The following is a 19,625-nucleotide window of genomic DNA, read 5'->3' on the forward strand; positions in this document are numbered from 1 at the left end:
TTCGCTTTTCCCAACCGGAGGAGGAATTGCCATACTATATTGCTTAGCACTGTCAACCTGACACAATCTTGGATCATTTAGAAAGAGTGTTAGTGAGGGATCATCTCGATCAGGTTGACCTATGTATATCTGTGGATGGATATATTGATTATATTAATTGGCATAGGAAGATCCAAGCCCACTGTAGGCAGCATCATTCCCTAGGCAGGTGATCCTAGACTCTTTAAGTGTAGAGAGGGGGTCAAGTACAAGTAAGCATATATATTTTTTCTCTATTTTTTTCCTCTTTGTTGAGACACAATCTCACTATATAGCTCTGGCTAGCCTGGAACTTGCTCTGTACATCAGGCTGGCCTACCAGAGAGCCACCTGCCTCTGCTTCCAAATTTCTTGGAGTGAAGGTATGTGCCACAATGTTTGGCTCTCTTTTTCTTCTTGACGATGTATGAGACGAGCTGCTTCAAGTTCCTACTTTGTCTTCCCTATAATGATCAGCTGTGACCTGGAATTATAATCTAATAAACCCTTTCTCCCCTAAATTGTTTTTGTCAAGATATTTTATCAGAGCAACAGAAATGAAATTAGAACACACATCAATCCAACATGACTCCCTCCGGTGCCAGCAGTTCCACGCTTCACCCCACTCTCTCCACTCTTCAAGTTCCTTGGCAGACTATGAAGGCCTTCAGAGTTTGTTCCAACCAGTGTTCTTCAGGTCCGTGATGACAGAGCTATCCCAGCTGAAGAACTGAATTTCACAGGTCTGACATTGATATAACCCATGGAATTCAGTTCTCAGAGCTGGGGATACACACAGACTCTCCAGATGAGGCCTTCCTCCCAGGCCAGATCCTGCCAGCCCTGTAAAAACACAAGAGAAATCTCTGATAAATCCAAAAGCACGGCCTCTGCAGACTGGACACTCTTGATGCATAAGGATCTGGGACACAAGATAGGCAAGTTCATAAGCAATCATTAAACATGCTGGGCATGTGGTGCAAGCCTGTAATCTCAACATTCATGAGCCTGCAGCAGGAGAAATGTCAGTTTGAGGCCACCCCATAATCCCAGCGAAGAAGAAGGTGCATCAAGAGGACTGCTGGTCCAAGGGCAGCCTGAAGTACGTAGCAAGATTTTCTCAAAAGCAATCAGGAACATGACAGATGGTCTTTCCGTCCCCACTGTGCCCTCATACATGTGCCCCTGGCCTGGAAAACTGCCCTCAACGCCTATTCCTCCTGAGGCTCTCACCTACTGAATCACCTCCTCAGCAAGACCATCAATAGCAGAGATGACTGGATTGTCACCCTGTGTCTCTTCTGTGTTCACCGAACCCACCACCCCTCCCCCCCACACACCGTGTACACACACTCCTGGCACAAAGGCCCCATTTCCTAGAGTGACCCAGTTCTACATGGAGACAGAGCGCACAGTACAGCTGCACCCACACCATGCAATGTGGGCCATGCACCACCCATGATAGGGCAGGGCATGGCACTAGATGATCTTTGAAACTGTATTTCTTCACGTCAGCAAGAGCAGGACCTTCCCCTTTTCAAGCCACTGCTATTTAGGCATCTGTTAGAATCATTGAGTGTAATAGCCTCACTAATACCTCGTCTCCGTTCCCCAGTGATACCTGCCATTCTCCTGTGTCATGTTCAATCCTTCCCTTCATAGTTATAAACTAATTGATAGAGCCTTTGATGTCATTGTTGATAAATACTATCTCCCAAACAAGACTATATTTTCACAGGGGCAGAGCCCATGCTAGTGCTTTTTTTTGAAAGTATATAAACAACAGCTCGGCAAAATGGAGCATTCCTGTAACCCTAGCACTCTTGAGGTTAAGGCAGGAGGATTTCTGTGAGTTCAAGGTCATCCTGGGTAGCATTATGGGTTCCAGACCAACTAGCATTATAGAGTAAGTCTCTGAACAAAAGACCCCCCTACAACAACAAGTAATTTTTTTTAAATAATTGTAACTGTTTCTTTGAAATAGAACTCACGACTATACAATTTACCTACTCATAAAGGATAAAACTCAATGGCTTTCAATATTACCATGAAGTTGTTTGATAGCCACCATAGTTAATCTAAGAATGTTTTAATCATCCCTAAACTACATGCTAATCACATTTACTCCTGACTTCTATACCCGACCTCTAGGCCATGTAAATACATATTATTTCCACTTTTCCTAAATATTTATTTTTTATTGTTTATTTTAAGTATGTGTAAGTGTGTGTGTGTGTGTGTGTGTGTGTGTGTGTGTGTGTACATGAATGCAGGTGGCAAAGGAGGCTACAGAGTCCCCCTAGAGCTAGATTTACAAGTTGTTGTGAGCCACCAACATGGGTTCTGGGGAGCAAACTTGGCACCTCTGCAAGAACAGTCTGTGCTTTTAAACACAGCCCCCTCTCCAGCCCACCTCTGCTCTATCTCAACTACAAATGCTTCTAGGGCCATTCCCAGCTCTGTGCTGATAGATGCTGTCATTTCTCTTGACTCTGTAACTCAGAGTAGATGGTGGGGTTCCATTACATCCATGTCTCTTTAGAGAACTCTCACACTCTCCACTAAAGCTGCTCCACCATTTGACATTTCCTCCGCCAGGGTCTGGGGGTTCCTTTCTCCACAGCCTTGCTATATGGCCTGACTTTTTGATTGTAGTTCTCCCAGCAGGTACAAAGCGGTGCCTCACTGTGGTTTTGATTTGCCTCTCCCTGGTGGCTAATGAGGTTGCGCACCTTTTCATCTATTTACTGCATTTGCACAGCTACTTTGTTCAGACAAAAAAAAAAAATTCACATATTTTGCAACTTCTAAACTGGGCTGTTTGTCTTTTTATCATTAAATTATAAGAATTATATTCTAGATATATCATATGATTCATATTTCCAGGGGGGGTTCTGACCCTATAAGCTCACTTTTAACTTTTTTCATGTCGGAGTAGGGAGTAGGTGTTGGTTCCATAATATTATTTCCAGCTTCTAGAACACACTTGGATCATAGACACAGTCCAGAAATTTTTTTTCAAGAAAGGAGACAGAGTAAATGCTATCCTGGGTTCTTAAATTCATTTTCCTACACCCTCATTCCCATGGTGTGCATCAAAGTGAGATGAGTCACCTTCATTTGTGCCCATTTCATTTTTTATTTTCCAGCCTGTGTGCCTTCACAAAGCTCCTGTGTGAGCCAGACTCCAAAGATGAAAGATGGTATCATCTAATTCCTTCTCTTTGGCAGCTTTATGAGCATATGAGACTTGAGCAGGTAGGATGCCTCCCACAGCATGCCAAGTGCCCTAGGAGGGGACCATGATGCACTTTGAAAAGCCAATCGCATTGATCCAGCGACAGCTCTCCCTCCACCTCCACCGGCTCATCACTCACCCACAGAGTACCGGAGAGGTGAGGCCAGATGCTGGGGATGCAGCAAGACCAAGGCTGCCAGGCCTTTGCCCCACCCTCGTGAGATCTCACAGAGAGCCATACCAACAATCAGGTTCACTCGTGATATGTGCCTCCAATGAAAGCCTGAAGATGCTCTGAAGAGCCAAGGCTCCCAAAGACCAACACTGAAGGAGATGCCCTGAGGTAAGTACACTGTGGTCTGTACAAAACAGTCAAAAGGAAAGATGCATAATATGGAAAGTCTGATAGGATGTGGCCCACATACTTCTAGATGAGAGCAGACCAAGGGAGGCTCGGGCAAACCATCCCGGCCAGCCTTGCCTGGGACCTCAGGGCTCCTCTACAGAATGTGGGGAGAAGTGTGATCTGACTGCATGACTCAAGTATTCCAGCTCAGCTTGATGTACAGCTAGAAAATATGAAATCGTCCTAAATAGCCATCGACTAATCCTACAATGTAACTCTGACAGGATCTCCAACAGTGAGACTGAGATTCTACCCTTTTTACTCCCCTCCTCTCAACAGTGGTGGAGACTCCACCCCACTCTCTGGAACTAGAGATCAAATACAGGGCCTCCCACATACCTGGCAAGTGCTCCACCACTAAGCTGCACGCCCAGCCCTCCACCTTCTTAAAATGATTTTGAGACAGAATCTCACTAGGCTGTCGAAGATGGCCTTAAGCTAGGAATACTCCAGCCTCAACATCCAAGTTGCTAGAATTACCAAGGCCAGGTAACCTTCATTTTCATTATAATCAGTAAGTCCTTCTCTCTGCCCTCTATGGGGTCTTCTCCTGCCTCTAATCACTTCCCCACCTTTTGCCTACCTGGCATGCTTGGTTTTGAAGAGCAATATCAAATGACTGCCTTATCAGGCCCCTGTGATCGTCCCTGCATCACCAATAGTAGGGAGGTTTCTGAATGATGCACTTTTCCATGTTCCAGCCCTGACCCCTTCAGCTTGCACATGGTCCCCAGACCCGCCAGCCTCCAGGTCCCAGTCTCCATATGTAGTCAGCCACCAGACAGCCATTGCTTCCCATTTACCAGAACATTCTCTAAGCCGTGAGTCACACTGTTAAACTTCAAGAGATTTGTAGTGACAGCCCAGGAAAACCAAAGAAGAATAGAAGATTCTTTAATCACATTGGTCATTTGAATTGACCAACAGAACCACTCTGAGCATTGTCAGCAGTTCCTTGGTGCCAAACCCAGGAAAGCTGAGTTCTGTCGAACCGGTTATAAAAAGAGGTGCTGACCTCTCTTTTCAGATGGAATCCCTACTATATAAGTGTGGTGGCACAACTTGCCTTGTGAAAAGAAATCATTTGGTCATGGTCTATTATGACAAAGGTATAGCACGACTTTTTCTTATGCGTGTTCTTCCCAGTACCTGGGGGAAAATTAAATACAAATCTGAAAGTTGTTATAAATGTGCCAACCTTCCACCCAAAACACATGTCTGGTCCTTTGTTCCTGCTAAATGATTAGAAAAATAAATGGGGTTCCCATGTGTGATGCTTCCAGGAAAGACACTACTGGGAACTTGGTTACAAGCTTAATAACCTTTCAAAGGTAAATTAATGCCGATATCTCTGTTTATTTCCCTATGGTGTAAAGAAGATGGATCTAAATTATTTTATGTACTTTCTCTTAAAACAGGAAGGAAGGAAAGAAGAAAGGAAGGAAGGGAGGGAGGGAGGGAGGGAGGGAGGGGGAGAGAGAGAGAGAGAGAGAGAGAGAGAGAGAGAGAGAGAGAGAAAGAAAGGAAGAAAGAAAGAAAGAAAGAAAGAAAGAAAGAAAGAAAGAAAGAAAGAAAGAAAGAAAGAAAAAGAAAGAGAGGGGGAAGAAGGGAGGGAGGGAGGAAGGAAGGAAGGAAGGAAGGAAGGAAGGAAGGAAGGAAGGAAGGAAGGAAGGAAAAAGAAAGAAAGAAAGAAAGAAAGAAAGAAAGAAAGAAAGAAAGAAGGAAAGAGGAAGAGAGAGATGGAGGAAGGGAAGAAGGAAGATAAAGGGAAGAAGGAAGGATAAAAGAAAGTAGTTACATATCCTTTTACTTTAAAGAAAAAATTAAATGGTGTGCAAAAATACATCATTACATCTCTGCACAGAACCTTAGGAGGAGAGCTGAAACAGACCAGAAAACATTTTAAAAACGCAGACAATAAGTCTTTGCCAGTGAGAAGAAATAGCAAGGCAGTCCTCTGGTATTCCATCTTGGTAACTCTTTCCGTGAAGCAAAGTCCCATTAAAACTATAAAGTGAGTTCTTGAAGCAAAGAGAGACTTTGTGAAACATAAGTGACTGGACAAACGGTTCTAGACTGTGTGCTTTGTGCTGGGCTCCAGGTCTCTAGGTTCTAGGCCTTGTCGGCTAGGATGCAGCAAAGCCTGACACAAAACGCTATCTAAAGGCTACGCTTCCTTAAAAAAGTGGCCAAGACATTTCTCCTTGGTCCTCCCACCTGTCCACTTCCAAGTTTATAAATGTCAACTTACTGGAGGGAAAGCTCCAAGTTCTACCTCTCTTTCCACTGTTGTGGCGGTCTACCATGTGGAAAGTGCTACCTGTGTCTCCAGTCAAACCTTCCGTGGTTGTTAAGGCTCAGTTCCTGGAACAACTTCTATCCATGTTCAAGCTGCATGCTCAAAAGGTTTCTCTGGCCCTGTAGCCTCATAGCCTTTGACAGAGTGGAAATACTTTCATTCTAATCTCCAGACAGTAGATACTTTGTAAGCACAAGAAATAGTGCATTGGGCTGGAGTGGAGTCTTCATCCTATGACCCCCACACAACCTCTGGCTCACAGACACAACTAAACATGCAATAACAATACCATTATAACAAACAACCATCAAGCACTTAAGTTCCAGCCACTGGGCTGCATGGATTTTAACACATTTCACAGCAAAGCCATGAGGCAGGCTGTCTTATCAGCATCACGTCATGTGAGGAAAGCAAGGCTTAGGAAGGTTCAACAGCCCTACAGCACCTGGGCACTTAACTATACCAAGTCTGGACCCCACACTCACAGCCACTCTCTTACCCTGACTGAGGGATAAACTGAGACGGCTGAGCAGTCCACGATGAGTCCAGCTGACCCCACAACACCAGTATCCCAGAACAGAGCTCCCATCCCCCCTTCCCAAACTGCATCCCCAGTTCCACCCAGTGCTGGAACTGATCCCTAGGGGCAAAGGTGGAGAGGACGGATGCCATCCTCTGCCAGATCTGCTCACACAGAGGGGCTCTTTCTCAGTCTTAGCCACAAACACGGCTTCTCAAAATCCACTGTTACAGAGAGAAAATAAAACCGGGCCCTAAGTAACACGCTTGCTGGGGAATGAGGACTACCGCCGCAAACCCCTTCCCACAATCGAATAGGTCGGTGGATTTTAACAACAAATGAAGGAACTATTGTTTAGTTCCCCCAAACTATCAAGTTAATGAAACAAGCAAATCCTCAGGCTTCACATTTCTATCTCCCCCACACCGGCATTACCGTCTTACTACAGAGTCACTTCTGGGCCTTTCTGCTATTCCACGGAGCCAGCTTATCACGTAAAGACCCGTTAACTAACTGGAATTACCATTTCTGTAGCCGCAAATAAAATCCATGCTCATTTTTGATGAGTTTATCATGGGAGCTGATTAATTGGCGGCTGTGGAGCTCTGGAAGGAGAGCTGAACTTCATTACATAGACTTGCTATTTGGGGTGACCATCATTGTGATTTAAACGCATGAGGGGGAGGGAGTGGGTGAGAAGGGAAAGTCCACACGAGTACCAGGAGTGAGGGGGCACTACAAGCGAGGGTGAATGCTAAAGTTACCCTGGTCCGTCCTGCCACATCTGCTTGGCACATCTGATGTGTTCTCAGGTACATTAGCTGAGGTCCCCAAGCCACATGAGATAGGCACTATTACCATCTTTACCTTGGGAGGCAATGGAGACATGCTCTCAGTAAACAGGAGAGCCATGGTGCAGGTTCTAGCAAGAATCCCCCAGAGCTGTTGTTCTCAACTGAGGACACTGGCAATGACTGCAACCGGTATTGACAGTCATATCACACACACACGGCAGAGGAACACACATGCACATACATGAACATCCAGGCACACACAGATACACACACAAACGTACACACACACCAAATAAACAATTCCAAAGTAATCCTTAAAGAAGGCCGTTTTGGGTGAGACTCGAAAAGCGTCAAGAGCACCAAGACAGGCTTGAGACGCCCTTTGTAGCAACACAGACACACGCAAAGAAGTTCATCTCAGTCAAAAAAAAAAAAAAGAATGCAACTGTTTGTGCAACTCTCCTCTAGGAGAAACTTCACAGACAGAACTTTGAATAACAGGCTACAGAAGTCAAAAAGACAAGCCCTTGACAGAATCCCACTGATACTTCTCCCCAATTAGCTTAGAGTAGTCTTTCCTTCTCTCTGCTGCTGGCGTAGCTTTCTGAAGACTCTCTGGTGATAGGAACTGAACGTGAGCCCAGACATGCTGCCTAAGAGTCTAATTCTGCTACAACAGAACTTTATTCTTTTGATTTTAATGCCTGGGCTAATATGAGTGACATTTTCTCCAGCAGTGGGAACAACTAGTGACATTGTTCATAAGTTCATAACACTGCTGACCCCTGAATATTAGGCTGCCCTGAAATAGTAACACTTCTTGACCCACCCAATGGCCCAAAGAAACAAGGCTATCCACTGCCATTGTTGAATCTCTGAAGCTAGCTTCCTCTGCGGCCTCTGAAGCTCACGCTCAAACCTCCAAAACGTATTACAAGTTTAAGACAGCCAATTTGTTTCCGCCATGAACCTGAGGCTTCACTCTACCGAGGACCAGATCTAGGTAGCTATCCGTCTAAGGAAATGGGATTTTAGCACAATAAAGAACCTAAAAACGTCCCGTACCAAGTGGTAGACAAGTCCCTTTGCCACTGCTCAGATGGAGTACCCCCCATGGTCGAAGACTACTCCTTTGTAATTGTTTGAACCCAAAACCCACAATCCCATTGCTAGAAAGCCCCACCTAGACGGTCAAGACATTCACTTGGAAATAATCTTTCTTTGGTTTTAAAGAATACAGACTGAGTAGTGACATCTCCCCAATCTAAGGAAAGTAGACTTTATTGTGTCATTAACGTAATGTGAAGCATGTAAATTAACTCCCTGGAAGGCAGTGTGTTCACCTAAAACAAACACAAAAGCCCGGGAGCTGGCTCAGTGGTAGGATAATTGACTAGTATTCATGAGACCCTGGGTTCGATTCCCAATCCTAAATAAACTGTAATTCTCGCTACTTGGGAGGCTTGAGGCAGGGGATTCACAAATTCAAGGCCTACCTGAGCTATGAAGCATGTTTAATGCCAGCCTAGGCAATTAGCAGGACCCTATCTCAAATAAAACATGAAAAAGGTTCAGGATATAGCTCAGTGGTAGAGTGCTTGCTTAGCATTTATGAATGTGGAACAGCTGTGAGTTCGATCCCTAGTGATGCCCACAGACAGAAATGAAGGAGCAAACCCTAATAGAACAGGGACCAGTTTGATGTTCAGAAAAAATTAAAAAAGAGAAATATATCTAATCAGATGTAGTGGTGCACGCCTTTAATCGGTGTGCTCAGGAAGCAGCAGCAGGCAGATCTTCGTGAGTTCAAGGCCAGCCTGTTCTACATAAATTCTGGAAAGAGAGAGAACTCAGTAAGGAAGCCTTGGTTGGCATGTAGCTTTCGTCCATATAAAAGCTGTTATGTCTCTGAGCCCCTCACACCCCAGAAAGGGTTTGTGGCCAGTCTGCCTTTCTTTTCTCTAATTTGCTTTCTTGGCCTTGAGACCTTATTCTGTTGACTTAACTGATCTGTAGAAGGATGGTAGCCAGATGGCTAGTGGAACATACAGATGACTTTACCATAGTCTTCTCTTACAGAATCAAAAACTACCTTTCTGCACAATGAATAGCAAATAGTGATTAGAAAACCAGGCCTAGTGGCTCGAATCTGCTACTGAATAACGGGGAAGCTAAGGTTAAAAGAATGCCGTGAGTTTGAGGCCAGCCTGGGCTACAGGGTAAAATGCCATGTGTTTGTGTATGTGTGTGTGTGTGTGTGTGTGTGTGTGTGTGTGTGTGTGTATGTGTGTCTGTGTCTGTGTGTGTAGTATAGACACTATCTGAGCCAGCGTGACATGGTAAAATCAAGTATGAGTTGGAGTCCCTACTGCAAAATGAGGCCTTGGGTAGACAGCTTGATCTATGTAAGTCTCCAGTTCCTTAGCAATCAAATGGGTATGTTTCATTCAAGCAACAAATATTTAATAAGTTCTCAATGATGTGACAATTTTACTGCCACTCTTAACCTTCCAGATTTCATGGGTTATAAAAAAAAAAAAACATATAGAATTGCTTTACAAATTGTAAATTATAAACATGTACCATACGTTATTAAGACAAATTTCTGATTAACTGGGATTGAAGCGGAGGCCAAATAAGAAAATGTTGCCAGATTCTAGAACAATCTGAGAGGGGCATCATTATCACAATTTAAAAAGTGCCCAAAGCTGGCTCTTAGGAACCACACCCAATAACACAAACTGCTGACAGTCAGAAGAAACAATACTAAGCCCGAGCTAAGGAAGTACACACACAAACACACACACACACACTCACACACTCACAAACACACACACTCACACACACACACTCACACACACATACACACACACTCAAACTCGCACACACACACAGTCACACACTCACACACTCACACACACACACATACACACACTCACACACATATACAAGTGCCTTAGAGAAAGTGGAGATTAGGGACCCAGAGCTAAGAGGACCAAAGGTGTAACACCAGAAACTCCAGTAACTTCTCATGCCATCCCCTGCCTGGGCTTTCCTTCTAGTATCTGAATCCCTTAACCTCCAACAACACAAGCAAATGCAGTCTGAGCAGACCCCAGCCAGAGATTCAACCTCCGTTACTCCCTCTGAGTTTCCACACAGGATTCTAGGTGCTTATCCAACGCAAGCAGTGAATAAGGACAGGAGTGAGATTAATAATATTATTAATAATAATTAATAATAACAATAACGTTGATTCTGCTCAAAAGTGCAATACAATACCAGGAACTAGAGAACAAAATATCAGCAACCAGAAAAGGCTGAGACAAAAAGCAAAGTTGAATAGGAACAGATGAATAAAACAATATTGACTGGAAATACCTCAAATGTGAAGAAAGCACTGTAATAAATAATTCTGAGGCCCATGGGTTTCATGAGAGAAAATTTACATTAATGTCAATTAAAATACAAGTCAAGTTTAACAGAAAACAATGCTTTTGAAAGATAAAAAATTCCTTCTACAGACAAGACTGAAGGAAACCAAGAACAGCCATACAATAAACAAAGTTGTATGTCATAATTCCCATGCACCCCCTACACTCCATATTGGACAATGTAATATTTTTTATTACTGTCACTAAAAGAAAATTGATGACTTGCCAGATAGGAGCCACAATACCAGGATTTAAGGAAGCACCTTACTGTATCACCCATATTGCCATCCCACCCGAAAGTTACAAAAGGCTAAAATTATCTTCCTTTCAGAAATAGACCCATGCTTTAACTATATTACTGGAAATATTTCTAAGCCACTGACATTTTTATATTTACAGCCCATGACAAAAGTCTCACCTACTTTAACTCTAGTGTCACTCACTAAGCATTGAACATCTTGATTATATCTTTAATGCGCCATTCGCTCTGCAATAATCCACTGTACAAAAGCTGGCTGACTCTCAGACAACAGATAGGTGCATAGTAAATCAGCTGGCAAGGACTATTTTTCTAACCCCAATTCTCCGTGTGCTCAAATCCCAGTTTACCTATCTTTTCCAATGTGGCTTTCCTTCTTCTCCCCACCCCTCCTCATTTTGCTGCTTCCGCAGCACCCACCCCCTTGCTGTGGCTGCCTGGCTGGTTTTACCACTCCAATGGACCCCCGCTGCCGCCATCCAGGGAGAGAAGAGAGATGCCAAGAGCCTTCCAGAAGAGCATCTTTCTCTTGGCTCACTGGGGCAGAGGAAGGAACTCACAGGCCAATTTGCATATGCTTTTATTCCATTCCGCACCCAGCGAGCTAACTCTCTCTGGAAAGTCCCTTCTCAATTCCCTCCTCGTGGCAGCTAGGGAGGAAGCGGCTGAGCCGGAATAGAAGGTTCCAGCCCAGCCAGGCTGTGTCAGCATCTTAGGGCAGAAGCCAGCAGCTCCCACCTTAAAGCCAGCAGAGTCTAGACCCATGCAGATGCCCGCAGGGACCCTCTCTTAACCAGGCGGGCTGCTGACTACAGCTAGAATAGCCTGCACGTTCTAGAGAGTTCGTTGCAAGACGGAGTAAGCTCCAGCCTCCCCTGAGGAAGTGCTGGTCAGGCGCTGGGTCCCTGGCTTCCTGTCTGTACTCTCCCTAGCCTGTGGGGAAATCCCGAGAGCTTTGTCGGCTGCCCAACGAGCCTGTTGGCTTTTCAAGTAGGCGTAGGCAGAGTTTCGACCAAAAACCTCAATTTAACATTCGGATGGATAGATAGATAGATAGATAGATAGATAGATAGATAGATAGATAGATAGATAGATAGAGTAGCCTGTGTCCGGGTATTTTAAAAGAGAAAGAATTGGCCTCTGGAGAGGGGCAGGAGGCAGGGAGGGGATTGAGGGGAAAGATTTGTGCCTAGCTTCAGACACACGGTCCTGGATTGGCTCCGCAGGGGAACAAAGAGGTGCTTTCAACTACGAACTGACAGCTTAAAGTGAATGTGGACCTGGCAGGCAGGAAGGACGCTCAGAAATCCATTCGTTCCCAAGCATCCATCTGCAGAAGGGCAGTCCCTGTCTCTGTTGATGGCAGCAGCAACCTCTACATTTTAATGAGGTCCCACCAGACGGCAGGCAGGCACTCTAACAAGTGCTTCACAAACAAGATCTTTCCCGACTCCAGGGTTTTAATCTTTGGTGTGGTTAGGGGTCTTGCCTGAGGTCACAGAATCCTTCCGTGGGTACCCTTCGCTGCTTGTATCCCCAAGTCAGAAAACCCTTACAGGGTCTTTGGAATGTGCAATGACAAAGTTCAAATTCCCAGTCAAGATAAATAAAAATAGCCACCCTGGGAAATTACCCACAGGCAGAAAAGAGACAGGTCAAGATGGTTGCTGCCCTGAACTCTCCAGATGGTAACCATTGCTCATCTTGCTGGGGTAGTAACACTTTGTTTAAACTTCTCTTACACCTAGCTTTTTGGAAAGGAAATATTTGTTGAGCATCATTGAAAGTCAGACACAACGCCCTATTTAATCCTCACCACCACAACAACACACACACACACACATGTAGTTACTATTCTTAATCCCTGGGCTATAAGTAAGGAAATGGGGGATCTAAAAGATGCTTGCCCATGGTCACCCCGAAATTAGCAGAGCTGGGGTTAGAAAGGATGTGTGTTGTCTCCAGGTCTCTAATGTCCCCATATGTTACCTCATACCCCCACTCATGGAGTTCTACACCCTGGAAAGGGGCTTCCTTGGTGTAGTAGAGGCATAGCTCCAGGTATCGGAGTAGACTCTAAGCCAAATTTAGCATTCCCTGAAATCCTGGGTGTATGGAAGAGATGAAGCATCCTGGTAACCAGAAAGTTAAGGTAGAAGAGACCTACTTGTGAAGCTGTCTATAAAAGGCCAAAAGCTACGGCATGTCAGTGACAACCTTATTTTAAAAATGCTGAAACCATTTGGAGCCATTGGGAGCGGGGGCTGGGGAGTGGACAGACACGGATTTAAATGGAATCATCGGTGGGAGCTCTAGCCTGGCCAGTGTCTGCTGATGGTTCCACTACCCGGCTTGACATTGCTAACTCCTGCAACCCAGTGTCTCCTTCTCAACACCTAGGTTCCTTCACTGTGGCTTTCAGAAGCAGTCAGGAGGACGCTCAGAGCCAGATGTGTAACTCTTTGCTGCTAGCTGCACGGGTTTCCCATCGCCTTCCTTTTGCCACCGGAAGCAGAGACTAAAAGCAAGAAACAGGCTTTCATATATGAAATGTGAATTGAGCCTCCTCATTCCACTATAAAAATTGTAACACGGGGGGGAGGGGTACAAGGCAAAATGACAAGCCTAACTATCATTTGTGGAACTTATGATACACACCAGGCAGAGCGCTACACACCTGTGTGTCATTTGATCCCTACCACATGGCTATTTCTAACACCTAGAAAGAAAGAGAAGACAGAAGCTGAGACAAGTTAACAACTTAGAGGGTGAGTCTGGAGGGGCTGGGAGAACTGCTGCATGCGTAGGAGGCCATCCATGCAAGAATACTCACTAGCTTTCTTGGTTCAGAGCCCCAGTCTAACTAAATGCCATTGTGGGGGGTTGCAAGAATGGCTCTGTGCTAGTTAAGAGTTCATACCAACCAGTGGGTGGTGGCGCACGCCTTTAATCCCAGCACTTGGGAGGCAGAGGCAGGCGGATTTCTGAGTTTGAGGCCAGCCTGTCCAAAGATCGAGTTCAAGGACAGCCCGGGCTATACAGAGAAAGCATCTCTCAGAGAGAGAGAGAGAGAGAGAGAGAGAGAGACTCTGTGTTAGTTCATATTTCTCACCCAGGGTACCAAAGTCCCCAGCCATCTTCAACTTTGACATGTTGAATCTTGACTGATCCCTGAACTTGTCCCATCAATTCCACTCAACATCTTTCGAGCCCTGCGTGGTTTTTGTTTTGATTCCTAGTATCACAACTCCTTCCAAATATCTCACCTCCTATTCAGCCCCCAGTTCTCAGCCCCCAGTTCTGCATTGTATTAGACATCACGAAACACACACACATCCCACAGTCAGTATTGTAAACCGGCCATTCTCAATTTCACACAGCACTGTATTATCTGATACTTGCAAATATCAGGACCAGGAAGAAAGCTGGCGCTCAGTGCGGAGTTCTGAAGCCACACTGCAGACGCATTTGACTACACGTTGTTCAGTTTTCATTCTGTAGTTTCCCTTTTGAATTTTCGAAGCAACTTCCCCACACACACACACACCTCCACACACCCACTGTGAGCCCTGAAAAGCTATGCACCCAGTTCCCAGAGTCCCTGGTGTTGGTACCTAGATCCATGTTTAAGTCAGAGTTTTGTCACCTGTTCTGAGGAAGGAGGAAGCATAAGGACACTTGAAATGTCACAGTTCAAAAGTATGCAAATGTACAACCGGAGAGACGGTTCTCAGGCACACCCCAGTCACAGTGGGGAAGACGCCACCATTAGGGAGTCCTCAGACTCGTCAGTCTTGTACATGGAAACTGTGAGAGAGACAGCTCGGAAAAACACCACCAAGCGTCATGATGAAGCTTGTATCTCCAGCCTACACAGCAGCTGATACACTTCAGGCTCTTGAACCCAGGAAGTTCAAAGCCAAATCTGTAGCTTCTGCTGGGGTTAGAGTGGGTGCCTATCAGCCGACGGCTGCGTACAGCCTTCTTAACTTTTCATTCGCGCACAGTTGTTCTTGCTAACGGATTTACACACGTGTAAACGCAACAGAGAGTAGTCTAAATACCCAGGCCTTAGGCTCCAGCTGAGACAAAGCAGCTCAATCCCTTAAGTGACTCTTCCAATAAAATCAAGAACACCTAACCTGGCACAGTTCCACTGACGATTACATTGATCTTAAAGTCAACAAAATGCCGAGTGTAATGCCTGGTCCACCATACGCCAAAAGGACAAAGCCAAAAGCTGGAGTTTTAGACAGTTGTTAGCCACTTCACACAGGGTGTGGGCAACCGAGCTCAGGTACTCCATAAGGACACTAAAGTGCTCTTAACCGCTGAGCAAGCTCACACACATACTCACAAATACTCATACACATACTCAAAACTACTCACACCATATAGATTTACCTTCTGTGCGTGAGTATTTTGCCTACATGTTTGTAGATGCTCTGCAAGCATGCCTGGTACCCTTGAAGGTCAGAAAAGGGCTGATGGTCCTCGTCCTTTGGAACTGGAATTACATGTGCTCCACCATGTGGGTTCTGGGAATCGAACCCGGGGTCTTCTGTCAGAGCAACAAGTGATCTTCACGGCTGAGCCAGCCTCCCTAAATATACATTTTAAAGGAATTACAAAAGGCTGTGGTTGTCATTTAATGTCTTTGTGGGCGGGGAAGCCTTGAAGACATCAAACACACCAAAAAAAAAAAAAAAAAAAAAAAACTAGTTAAGAGTAGCTATTTGTAGACTGGCAGTAGATAGAAATAAGAAAGCTCTTTCTTAGCTTTCGACCCTATTTTCTATGCTAATAAACAGATTTTTTTTCACTCTCTCTTCTCTCCTCCAAACCCAGTTCTCCATGTCTGTTGCAGACCATCCGCTGTGCCTTCCCCTTCCCCTCCACCTCCAGCACCAAGCCAATCTCCCACAGGCTCCCTCACCACCTCAGCCCTTTGTCTCGGCAGCCAATTCCCATAGACATTCCCTAGGATCCTGCTTTTAGGAACCTGGCAAGCTGTCAGGGAAACAGGCAGGGTGGGGAAGCAAAATGGAGATCTCCAGATCTTCACTCAGGCTCCTCTGCTCCAACTCCAATGTCCCAGTCTCATCGTCAGCTCTGTAGCAGACTACCAACTGTGGGCTCTCCCCCCTCCCTGCCTCCATCCCTGAGGACTAACCAGATCCTGATGGCACACCCTACTTTCCATCCTCCTGTGGATCTCTTCTAGCACATCTGAAGCCCTAGTGTCAGCTCCCAATATGAAGAAACACATTCTATTTGGAACCTGCAGTGGCCACATGTGGCAGGATCTCAGACAACACACAGCATCCACACTCTCCTAAGAACCACAGAGGGAATAATAATAATAATAATAGTAATAATAATAATAATGAACAGAACACTCACCTAACAAAGACCAGATATTCTAGATAAAATTCTTGATATCAGCAACTAGAATTACAGTCTTCCCAAACCCAGATGCCTAGACACCAATGTAAAAACACGATCAATGACAACCAGGACATTGTGTCTTCATTACAGTCCAGCGGGCAGACTTCAGTAGGCCTTAAGTAATACAGTACTGAAGGGAGCGCAAGACAAGGACTTCAAAATAGCCTTTATCAATATGTTAGAAGTCCTCAGAAAGGAAACTAATTAATCCATCAAAGAAATCTATAAAACACGAGCAAACAGGGGAGAGACATGAACAAAACGGTTCAAGACTTGCAAGTGGAAAGGGAAACAACAAAGAAACCCCAAACTGAGGGAAAACTGAAAATAAAAATTTTAAGAACCCCAATGGAAAACTTAGAGACAAGCCTTACCAACAGAATACAAGAAATGGAAGAGAGAATCTCAGTCACTGAAGACAAGATAGAAGAAATAGATAACTCTGTCAAAGAAGCTGTTGAATTATATATATATATATATATATATATATATATATTTCAGGCACAAAGCATCCAGGAATCTGGGACTGTATGAACAGACAAAATTGATGAATAATGAGAACAGAGGAAGAAGAATACAAGGCCAAAGGCACAGAAAATATTCTCAACAAAAATCTTATAAGAAAAACTCTCCAACCTAAAAAAGGAAAGAAATGCCGATCAAGGTAGAAGAAGCATTCAGAGCACCACACACACTGGGCCAGAAAAGGAATTATGCCCCACAGAACATAATAATCAAAACACTTAATGTACAGAACGAAGAAAGAATACTAAAAGCTGTCCCTAAAAGAAACACAACTACAGCTTAAATCACATATTGACCTTCACACAATGAGTGGTGGGGGTGGGGGGCATTCAAAATCCCATTCTCACCAGTAGATCATTCAAATAAATGCTATTGGAGCTAACTGGTGCCACAAACCAAATGGCCCTAACAGATATTTACAGACTATTTCACCCAAATACAAAAGAATAAACCTTTTTTTCTCAGCACCTCATGGAACTTTTTTCTAAACTGACAATATACTTGGACACAAAGAAAGTCTCAACAGAGATGTGAAAACTGAAGTAACTCCATGCATCCTTTCTGACTTCCATGGGTTAAAGCTGGATATCAACCACTGCAGACACAACAGAAAGCTTACTAATTCATGGGATCTAGACCACTCACTATTGAGTGAGAAATGAATCAAGCCCGAAAGTGGAAAGACTTTCTAGAACTTACTGAAAATGAAAAGACAACATACCCAAAGTTATGGGACACAATGAAGTTGGTTCTAAGAGGCACGTGCCTAGCACTAAATACCTACATAAAGAAGGGGGGGCAGCAATGAGAGATCCCAGTAATTTAACAGCACGACTGAAAGCCTTAGAACAAAGAGGGGGAGGAGGAGGAGGAGGAGGAAGGAAGGAAGGAAGGAAGGAAGGAAGGAAGGAAGGAAGGAAGGAGAGAGAGAGAGAGAGAGAGAGAGAGAGAAAGAAAGAAAGAAAGAAAGAAAGAAAGAAAGAAAGAAAGAAAGAAAGATGGATGGATGGATGAATGAAAGAAAGAAAGAAAGTCCAAAGGAGTAGATGGCAAGAAATAATCAAATTCATGGTTGAGATCAATAAAATAGAAAAAAGATACAAAGAATTAATGAAACAAAGAGGTGTTTCTTTGAGAAAAATCAGTAAGATTGAGAAACTCTTAGCCAAATTAACTAAAAGGTAGAGAGAGGAGATCGAAATTAACAAAGTTAGAGACAAAAAGAAGAACATCACGACAGACACAGAAGACATTCAGAGAACCACTAGTTCATACTTTAAAAACCTATATTCCACCGAATTGGAAGATCTAAAAGAAATGGATAATTTTCTTGATACATACCACCCATCAGAGTTAAATCAACACCAGATAAGCAATTTAAACAGACCTAGTGAAATCCAAGCAGTAATTAAAAATCTACCAACCAAGGAAAGCCCAGGGCCAGATGGTTTTAGCACACACAGAATTCTACCAGACTTTCAAAGAAGAGTTACCCCAATACTCTTCAAATTATTCCACAAATAGAAACAGAAGAAACATTGCTCATTTCTTTTTATGAGGCCACAGTTACTTTGATACCCAAACTTCACAAAAACTCAACAAAGATAGAGTAAAATGGACCAATTTCCCTTATGAACATAGATGTAAAAATTCTCAATAAAATACTTGCAAACGAAAGTTTGCACCAGACTGAGTGTGCTTCATCTCAGAGATGCAGGGATGGTTCAATGTACATAGATCAATAAATGCAACGCACCAAGTGAACAGTTTGGAAGACAAAAACCTCATTAGATACAGAAGTAGCCTGAAATAAAATTTAACTCCCCTTTATGGTAAACATCCTAGAGAGGTACAAGGGACATACTTAGACATAATAAAGGAACTTGGCAGCAATCTCACAGGCAACATGAATTTAAGTAGAGAGAAACTCAAAGCATATCCACTAAAATTAGGAACAAGGCAAGGATGCTCACTCTTCCTATGCCTATTAAATCCAGTACTTAGATTCCTGTTTGCTTTCTAAGGAGAGACAGGATATGGAGCTGGATAAAAGGAAAGATGAGAAGAATTGAGGGAAAGGGAAAACAATAACTAGACTATATTATATAGAAAAAACCTATTTTCAATAAGAAAAAAATTTTAATTAAATAAATAAAAAATAAGTAAATAAAAATGCATGATAATTTACAGAAAGGGTAGACATTTTAGTTTGAGAGAGAGAGGAGGAAAGAGGAAAAGGGGGAAAGAAAGAAAGGAAATCAGAGGTTGAGATCACAGACACGTCCCACCAAGCTCCTCCCACAAGGCTCCTCCCCAGGCTGGGCTCCTCTGCTCTGCCTCTTCAAAGCTTCAGGGCGAAGCCCAACACTGGCCAGGCCCTTGGTAAAACACTGCAGATGATGGACTAGGAGCTTTCTAGCAGCAAATATTTACAGATGAAAGATAAGTACAATCTGGGGGTGATTTTAAACACAAATTGCTTTGTCTTTTCCACAGGCTTCTAAAAGCATGAAAACAGTCTGAAACTACCAAAGGCTTTCAACTAAATGGGATGGCACACAGCGATGCCAGCGTCATTTTCTTCTGAAAGCATCTATCATTTCTAGCACAGAGTATTAGGGAAATGGTTTTATGGACCAGAACCTCTTAGAGAGAGGGTGCCACCTGTGTAGGGTAAACACCAT

At 43.9% G+C, this 19,625-nt stretch overlaps 1 non-coding gene across 1 annotated transcript; it reads right to left on the reverse strand.

Annotated features, from left to right (window-relative positions):
• Positions 1 to 738: 738 nt before the first annotated feature.
• Mir146 (microRNA 146) lies at positions 739 to 803 on the reverse strand. Its single transcript, NR_029558.1, has one exon. It is a non-coding gene; the product is annotated as a microRNA 146 (primary transcript).
• Positions 804 to 19,625: the final 18,822 nt, after the last annotated feature.

The sequence above is a fragment of the Mus musculus genome, chromosome 11 (genome assembly GCF_000001635.26).
Source record: "Mus musculus strain C57BL/6J chromosome 11, GRCm38.p6 C57BL/6J".
NCBI lineage: Eukaryota > Metazoa > Chordata > Mammalia > Rodentia > Muridae > Mus > Mus musculus.